The sequence below is a fragment of the Corvus cornix genome, chromosome Z, assembly GCF_000738735.6.
Source record: "Corvus cornix cornix isolate S_Up_H32 chromosome Z, ASM73873v5, whole genome shotgun sequence".
Taxonomy (NCBI): Eukaryota; Metazoa; Chordata; class Aves; order Passeriformes; family Corvidae; genus Corvus; species Corvus cornix.
This window is the reverse complement of record NC_046357.1, coordinates 52,379,939-52,389,172: the sequence shown is the minus strand read 5'-3', so window position 1 is coordinate 52,389,172 and position 9,234 is coordinate 52,379,939.

Below are 9,234 nucleotides of genomic sequence, written 5' to 3'. Positions count from 1 at the left end.
CTATTATCCTTCCCCCTTGGTTTTCAAGCTGAGAAAGCAAAAGCAGCTTCTTTAATGGCTCACAGATTGATAATTAACAATTTACATGTCCCTTGTAAAAGCAAGGGAGCAAAAGAACTGTTTTTGGACAGTAAAAATACTGGAGAGAAGGAAGTGGGAGTCAACTTACGTTATTAAGTTGTACCGCTTCATTAATTACAATCTATCTTTTATCGCATTGCTCAAAGCCAAATCCATTCTATTTCTTGGGAATGAGTTAGATTAAAATCAAGTGCTCGTAATGCATCTTTGACATCTGGCCTAGCAGCTGGCTATCACTAATATTGCTCTTTAGAAATGTCAGGAACCACATTTACTGTGACCATTCTAGCCCTTCTGATTTAAGCTACTGTAGAGGGCAATGAATTACCTTAAAGGAGCTCCTCTGCAAAGTCCTAAGTTTTATGCTGGATCCCCTGCCAGCCTCACCACTTCATGGGTATGAACAATCATACAATTGAACTGATTTGACTTTGCTGCTCCTGGAGTTTCATTGCCTTTAACCTTGGGATGTAATGATGGTAACGCCATGCTAAGTGCCTCTCCTACCTGGGTTTGTCTGCTCAAGTAGGGCACCCATTCTTGTTAGCTGAAAACTGCACTGATTTGCAGTGAGAGGCGGAATAGATTGAGCATGATTAATACCACTATGAATGCACCTATTTTCTTGCAAGACTTTGGAAGGTGGCCATCATCCAGACATATTTATTTCTTTATTAATTGTAAGCTTATGACTAAAAAAGGCTGGGATTTTTTCCCCCTCAGTAACATCAGCCTAAAGACCCTGCTCCCTCCTGTCTCCAGACAGACTTACTTGAATATGGACTGCATTAAATTTGGAGGCAATTGTTCCCCTCTAATGAAGGTGCAGTGAGAGGGGAGTTTTCTCTTCCTAGCAATGAAAGGTAAAGGAGTTAGGATTGGTCAGTGAAACTGTCCATCCAACAACTGGGAGGACAAATTAAGAGTCCTCGGCTTTCCAGATACTCTGTTGCCTACCTTATTTCCCAGCTGTTTTCCAGCACGTTCTCACGTTATCTGCTTCTGACTGACTGACTTGGAAAGAATCTAGGGACTGGGATGAGTATGAACAGAATGGCAGTTTAAGAGTCTTTATTATGCTTTGGCCATTCTCAGACTGAAGGCTTCTAACAGAGGCATCAACTTCCTCCACAGATGTTGTGGTGAGAAGAGGCCATGGCTTGGAGCCACAGGAACCCATTATTATGCTCTGGTTTTCATCAGAACTGCTGCTCATTGGGGCACCTGCAAGGGCATTATATACTCTAGGAGGGGCCTCCCTTAACACAGTGCAACCTAAAAGCTGGCCTTTCCTAGCAAATCTCAGTGAGAGATGAGGAAGGCTTTGCTTTGTCAGCCTGAGACCCACAGGTTAAGATCCAGGTATTAAAAGTATTACAGAGATGTCTCTACCAAATTAAAGTGCAAATGAGACCATATGCTGAATCAGTAAGATTTATATTTAGCAATAAATGTGAGGCAGAGAGTGAGACATAGAAAGAAAAAGAGAGGGCAGGGGGAGAGAAAGAGCGTGACAGAGACAGAGTAAGATGGAAAACTATCACCACTCTCTGGATCCTGATGGTGTCAGTCTTGATCCCTTGGGGTTGGGGGAAGCCCAAGAAACAGAGAGACCACCAGGTTTATATTTGTTCGCATTTAGGTGAAAAAGTCCAGGTACCTCCTGTGGGGCAGGGAGTTTTACAGTAGATGATGTTAATACTTTGGATCACAGGACACTTCAGGAACCTTTGATGGTTTGTGACATCTTCAAAGACATTACAGCTGCCTCTTACATCAGCAAAGTTCAGTCAATTATGGCTCATTAGCAGGGATGAATACCTTCAGGCTACATGTGAATGTTCTGGTACTTCTCCAGAGGGGAGTTTTCTCAGCTGAGCTACTTGTGGACAAGACTTGATATCAAGCTCTACCCCACCTTACAGGATTTGCCGCTCATCAGCCTCTCCGCTTATCTTGTTCAACACCCAGCTGTAGCCTCCAGTAAAGGGTGTGCACCCTCTCTGCATCTGGGTGGTTGAGTGGTTGATCGTTTAAGCCATTAACCTCTTAACAGTCCAGTCTCTCACACCATGTGTTATAGGGACCATCACATATTCACCGCCACATTCCCACATTTAATAACACCCAGCAGTAGATGCTGGCAACCCAAGAGATTTGAATGCATACAGCTCCCTATGTCAAAAGGTTATGACCAGAGACAAAATTCTCTCATTGAAGAGAACAATGAAAGACATGTTGATCCAAAAAATGCAAATCCACCCTTCCCCACTGAGAGAGCATGCCATGTTGGAGAACACAAAATCATAGAATCATTAAGGTTAAAAAAGATGTCTAAGATCATTGAGTCCAGCCAATAACCCAGCACTGCTGTGCTCACCACTACACTGTGTCCTCAGGTGCCACATCCACATGCTTTTTAAGCACTTCCAGGGAAAATGACTCCACCACTTGCCTGTGCAGCCAATGTCTGATCACCCTTTCAGTGAAGAACTTTTTCCTAGTGTCAAATCTAAACCTCCTATGGCACAGCTTATCGTCATTTCTTCTCATCACTTCACTTGTTACTTGGGAGAGGAGATTAACTCCCACCTTGCCACAAGTTCCTTTCAGATAGTTGTAGAGAATGATAAGGCCCCACGTGAATCTCCTCTTCTCCAGGCTAAACAGCTCCAGCTCCCCAGGCTGCTCCTCAATGAAGTGACAAACATGGGGGAGGAAGAACAGTGTTGTGATTTATTCAGGAATGTTACACAGTGTCCCAGTGGCACTGATGAGTCACTAAGCCTGTAGCTGACTGAACTCCACGACTCTGACAGCAGTGTGTTAATTCTGGAATTTACCCAGATGTTTCTAAGGGGATCCATCCATACGTTCTAACTGGGCTGCAGCATGTGCATGGAGGTATTCAGCCAGATGGGGTCAATTTTTCTTCCAATGTTTCTTTTAGTTTCAGGTGAATGGTGCTACAGAATCCTATCTTTATGGGCTATCAGGGGTGCAGTAGGTGACTATGAAAACTACTTACTGATGTAGTCTAAATTTCTTAAATAGTAAAACTTAATCCAGGGTCAGTGATGGCTGTCTCAAGGCCTTGTATTTACTGCTCCCTTCCAAGGCTAAAAAGCATTGCCATGAGGGCAATAACAAAGGCCAGCACTCCAAAAGGCTTGTGTTTGATCCATGGGCTGGAAATCCCTGCTTAATCCACAGTTCTCAATAGCTAAAATATGTGCAAAGGATCAGCATATGTGATTGCCACTATTTGCTGCAGAAGGAGAGGGTTCTTGTTAATAAACCCCTTGCAGCAAATTAGAGAAAATGACACTGAATGATCAGTTTTTGTAAATATACATGTAGGGCTTGTTGTAGAACAATTCAGTTGCAAATGAAAACAGGTATTTAGCAATTTGGGTTATTATTACCTACAGTAATATAACCACATGGAAGCACTGCAATATCAAAGTGTAATAACATCACCCAAGGTCATGCACATGGGAAAATAAAGAAAGAGAGAAAAAAGGACAAGAGTACAAAGACCTCACTCCCTGTAGGCCCCATGACAAGACTTGGTTGTGCAGCCCTGGTCAAAGTGGTGCTCACAGGCCAAATCTATCAGGTGGTGGGGTAAGTCTCAAAGAAGTGGTGTAGAAATGTCACACATGAAATCCCTATTTGTGCTTGATCTTTGCATATTAAGTGCTTTAATTAATTAATTTTGAGTTAAATATTTTTAAACTGAATGTTAAAATTAACCCATCAGCCCAGGTACAAAAATCCAGTTCCATGATCAGTGTTTTCAATTGTTCAAAATAGTTTATTAAGAGAGTTGCACCCTTCCCAATTAAAAATTCCCTAATTAAAAATCACCAACTTATGCTCCCATTTCAAACTTCAAACCACTTGTACACCATAAGAGTTACCTTTCCTGTGTTTACTGTATACTTTTACAAGTGTTTTGAGATGTGTTGGATGTATTTTAATACTTTTTTGTAGGTGGTTTTCACTGGCATTCTGATTCCAAGGCCAAAAAAAAAAAAAACAAACCCCACGCAGTCAAATAGCCAGCAGCTATTTTTAGCCACAGCCATTACTCTGCAGGCAAGCTCCAGGGCAACCTGAATACCTGAATTTTAATGAAGTTCCCTTATCCCTATTCCCTTTTAATGTAGTTCCCTTATCTCAACCAATACCACCCCCCCCACCCCCGACAACGATGAACCATTGGTGGACGGAGATGATCCATCAAAGGGAAAGCACCAATCGCTTTGGACCGAAGGGGCGGGCTGTGGGCGGAGCAAAGACACTATAAAAAGGATGAAACATAGAGGTGGGGTCTCTTTTCCCCTCTTGCTCTCTCCAGACTAGCTGTGGGAGACGTTGGTGCTGGGTGTTAAAAGCCTACTCCTATTAAGGAGCCTTTAGTAATTTTTTTTGACTTTGGACCAGCTAAAAGTCAGCCCAGCACTGCAAGTTCTTTTTCTCTACCTGAGGTCCAGTGCTGTCTCAGCCAGAAGATCTCAAATCCCTGCGCTCCTGGGGCATACCATCTACTGAGCTATAGGATCCCAAATTTTTATATTTTTCTAATTTCTGTAATTTTTCAATTTTTCTGTTTTCAATAAATTAATCTTTTTAAGAGTTGTCTCATTTCTCACAAGAAACATCCCAGGGAAAATCTGCAGAACACACTATCTATTGGGTTTATATTAACCCAGGTTCAGGTGGGAAGGACCAGGTAGCTCCCCATGGTGGGCAGCTTCACAGTGGATGATGTAATATTGTGGATCATGGGACACCTCGGAAGTCCTTTACACCTTCTAAGACAGCACAGCTGCCGATCACACCAGCTCAGTTAGGTCAATTATGGCCCACTATGGCCCCATTGGCAGAGATGAACACCCTCAGGCCACACATGAAGGTCCCAGCACTTTGAGAGGGGAGGTGGAAAAGCCCCAAAACACAGTGGTTTGTGCAAGGGAGGATAACTTAGCATGACAAGAGGCACCATCCTGTCTCCACAGTATCCATCTTTTATCTCAATCATAGCCCATCTTTCACTCTCTGTCTTATCAGATCAGAGATTAGCCATTAAATACCCAGCAGCTCACCTCCTCCATTTCAACAAAGCACACAGCCTCCAGTAACTGCAAGAATGTTTTGAGTCATTATCCCTCAGCAGTTCAGTCTCTCACAGTGATGAGGGAAGATAATGAGGTAAAAAAATTTCCCCCTGATCTGAATGATTCTTTGGCATCACACCAATCTTCAAGATGTATGGCCAAAGGCAGATGAGTAATAAAATTAATCAAACAACCTTCAAAAGATAGAGATGTTCTTTTGTTCACTCTGTGAGTTCGTGCAACCACTATCTGGAGACTGGACTTCAGTGGGAGGTTTTAGCTTAAAAAATTGAATTTATGCAGAAAATCTTGAATGTTTGGTAGCAGACATAAACACGTTCTAGCCTGCCATTATGTTAATTGACACTTATAAGTCAGTATGCATTTACTTAAGTAAACTTATATTCATGAGGATTTTCTGTCCCCAGTTCCATCACCATCCATTAAATCTGCTGATTTCAGAGTAAATATGGGTTAGTACTCCTGTAGAAGGATAGCTCTTGACTCAAGTATGTCAACCTTTCCTTGTTTTTCTGCCATTTCTATTATTCTGCAGTTTACTTACAAAGGTTTTCTAAGGGAATCCAAAAAACTGAATTGTTATTGTTTTTAAAACTCAGTAAACTCCACAGTGATGATGTCTGAGGCTTATTATTGAATGGGTACTTTTTCTACTTAATACTGGAAAACCACAATTTGTCATGGAATAAAATGGGCCTCTTCAATGGGAAGCACTCCTACCTCCATTGCTTTGCTGGACACAGGATGAAATAAACATTTTTACTATGAGTTGAGAGTAACGTGTCAGCATCTTTCTATGTTGCAACACTGCTCTGTATTGAAACAAACATTACAGCAGCTCAGAGATCCCAGTTCAACACAGTATTGGAAACAGGATCTCTTGAAAAACAGCCTAAAAAGATACTGGCGAAAGCTTTTAATGTCCCAAATTCAGTTAACAAGAGACCAGTCTTTAGTTCAAGTATGTAAATTGAAAATAGAATCAGACTTACTATCTGTGCTTTGGAGCAGGCACTTGATGGGCACATTTTGGTTCACGTTTAGTAGTAAATTATGAGTTGTATACAGTCATCAAGTGACTGAAGAAGTTTAAATAGAACCTCTTTTATTTGTCTTCTGTGGTGTGTGCTGATTCCTTCCATAAAAGATACAGTTTTATTTTAAATTTAATTAAATAATGCATAATTTTTGTATAATTTTCTTTTTACTTTCCAATTTCTTTTACTCATAGGAAAACCATGCCCACAGGAGAATTTTGAATGCTAGATACAATACTAATTACATTTTTAAAAATCTTTTGACTGTATACACTTTTACTAGCTTCTGTCACAAATGATCTCAGGCACTTTTTGGTGGATAGTATCTTGCTTAGGGGGCTTAAGGTTCAGCACCTTCAAAAGGGCAAAGCACATTTTTATTGCACTCACTGAATGTGATCAAATTAAAAGAAAATGAACAAATTTAGATTTCCTATTTCACACAAAGATTTTTACATCTATTGATTTGGTTCACTGGTGTGTAAAAGGCATGATACCTCTGTATTGCTAGTGTTTGGAGAAGGTGTCAATGGTGCATGTTTTAGAACAGCTGGATATCCTTTAGCATGCAGCTTTGAAGGTTAGGAGTGAGGACTTTAAATCCTGATTTGCAAACAGCCATAGCTTCTCAGCATGTTGTTTCAGTGAAATCACAGGATTGGAGGATTTTCCCTTAATGATGTAAAGGTTGTTACTAAGTTCTGACTAACCTGCACAGAATAAGTCACTCTAAGACACTGGAACAATTACTGTCCTCAGAGAGAAGAGTGGATTTCATTAATAATCCAGATGGAACCAAGAGAACGAGGTAGTAATTGCCAAGACAGTATGTGTTTATGAGATGACATCTGAAAACCTTACAATAAAGATGTAATCAGTGCTTATCCCTCAAAGATGACAAGAAATAGCTAAATATATATACAGATGTCAAATTATCTGTTTGCCTAGACATGAGTAATCCATGACTGGAATCAGCATTCCCATAATACAGTGTTTAAACTTGGTGGTGGTATCATTTCCCAGTAGGCTTCTCAATTATCTATATAAAAGTATTTTGATTTAGTTTTTGGACATAAAATATAAATTCCGTAAGGCAGCACTTTTCTGCACAACTTTTGGCTGCTAAAATGTTCTGCGCTTGCCGAAGGTGCATGGATAGCTACATTCCGACAGTTACTTAAGCACAAATCTTTATTTTCATGGAGGAGGTAGTGATTTCTTTTTATGTGGTATGAGCTTAAAAAGCACACACAAGCTAATACCACTGACTTTCGAGGACATCATTTGATGACCTTCCATTTCATGTAACAGTGGTTCTGAATGCATTGCTGCAAGGAAAATTGGGAGAGGGGTGGAAATTACAAGCCCAGTAAACGACAGACCTAACTTCTAAGCCAACAGTAAATTTTTACTGGTAAGAAAGGAATAACAGCATGTATTTGCTAAAACTTTATAGTGTTTGGTCATCAGCTGTCACAAAGCAGCAAAAGATATATTAAGTCTTGCCTGTGTCAATCACTGAGTCATTTAGAGGAACGATGCAAAGCTGATCAACTACAACTGCAATTTTAGTGATGCTGTCTTTATAACTGAATGCATTTTTGAATGCCAAAATGCAAAAACACCAGCAGGATAGAGGAAGCAATTTTTAAAGCCCTGTGATAAGGCTCCTTTTATTAGTCTGAGGAAACTCTGGACTAATTCAACATTTGCTCAAATTTGCTATAGGTTAATTAGTGGAACAATATGTTACAAGACACTTTATTAGCACTGGCCTGAATCTACTGGTCATGGAAGTGCTCTTTTAAGCTCCGTAATGCAGATACTGTTGTGAGGATTCTGAAGGAAAATCACAGCAGTTATTTCTAAATCACTGTTAGTGACCAATCTGTTTATTTTCATTCATGCAAAATTCCAGGCATTCATATTAAGTATGGATGTTGAGCACCTACACATTCTATGGACATCTGAACACCAGCACACAGCTACACTGGAGCTGCCCTACATTATTAAAAATGTCCATGTACTGGAGAAAGCTATGAGGAGCAGCAGGAGAAGGTCATGCAAGGTGCCCAAGAGTAATGCAAACAGGATCAATGCACCTCTCTGGCCAACTGAATTGAGCCCTTACAGGTAGAATGCTCAGGTGAAAGACTTGCTAAGATTTCTTATGAATCATAGCACACTTTTAATGCGTATCTGTAGGGGGAGATAATGTTTTTATTAGACAGTTCACTATAATTGGAATAGAACCCTCCTGTAATCAGAGTCCCTTCAGCAGGACTAACCAAAGCTCTTACACCTTCTATAAACTTCACTTTTCTCATATCTGCAGACCATTAAAACCACAATTAAACTCCTGCATGCATAGGAAGGTAAACAAACACTTTCCAGAAACAGAAGCATGGCCTTTAACACCAACATTACAGCTACACTTGCACCAGAACAAGTCAGAGTTTGCCCTCCCAAGGCAATCTGCAGTCCAGTTTTCAAAGGATTTTTTCAAGATTTCTCCTGAGTACGAGGGTGGGAAGTGAGATGAACAATAAAGGATAAAGAATAAAGAGAGGCAGAAAAATTATTTAGCCAGACTTTGACTTATCCTATACAAATTCTGGACTGTTTTTAGAATGTTGATCACATTTCATGAGACAGTTTCTGTTACAAAGATACTGCTTGAAGTGCATGGTAAGTTATGATTGAATACATCTATGATACATCATGATCCAGAAGGCTGCATTTGCATGGGTTTGTAAATAACTGAACACCTTTAAGTACAGAATTTTCTGGGACTGACAACTATCATTATTTCATGTTGTTTTGTGTAATACATTTCAACATTGTCTTTCTAGAAAGCCTGTATTCATCCATCTACCTTCAAGAACCTGCAATGAGCAAAATCTACACAATAGTTCATACTTGTAAATCTGTTGTGGGCCTGCACACACTGAAATTTAAAATGACATTTAACC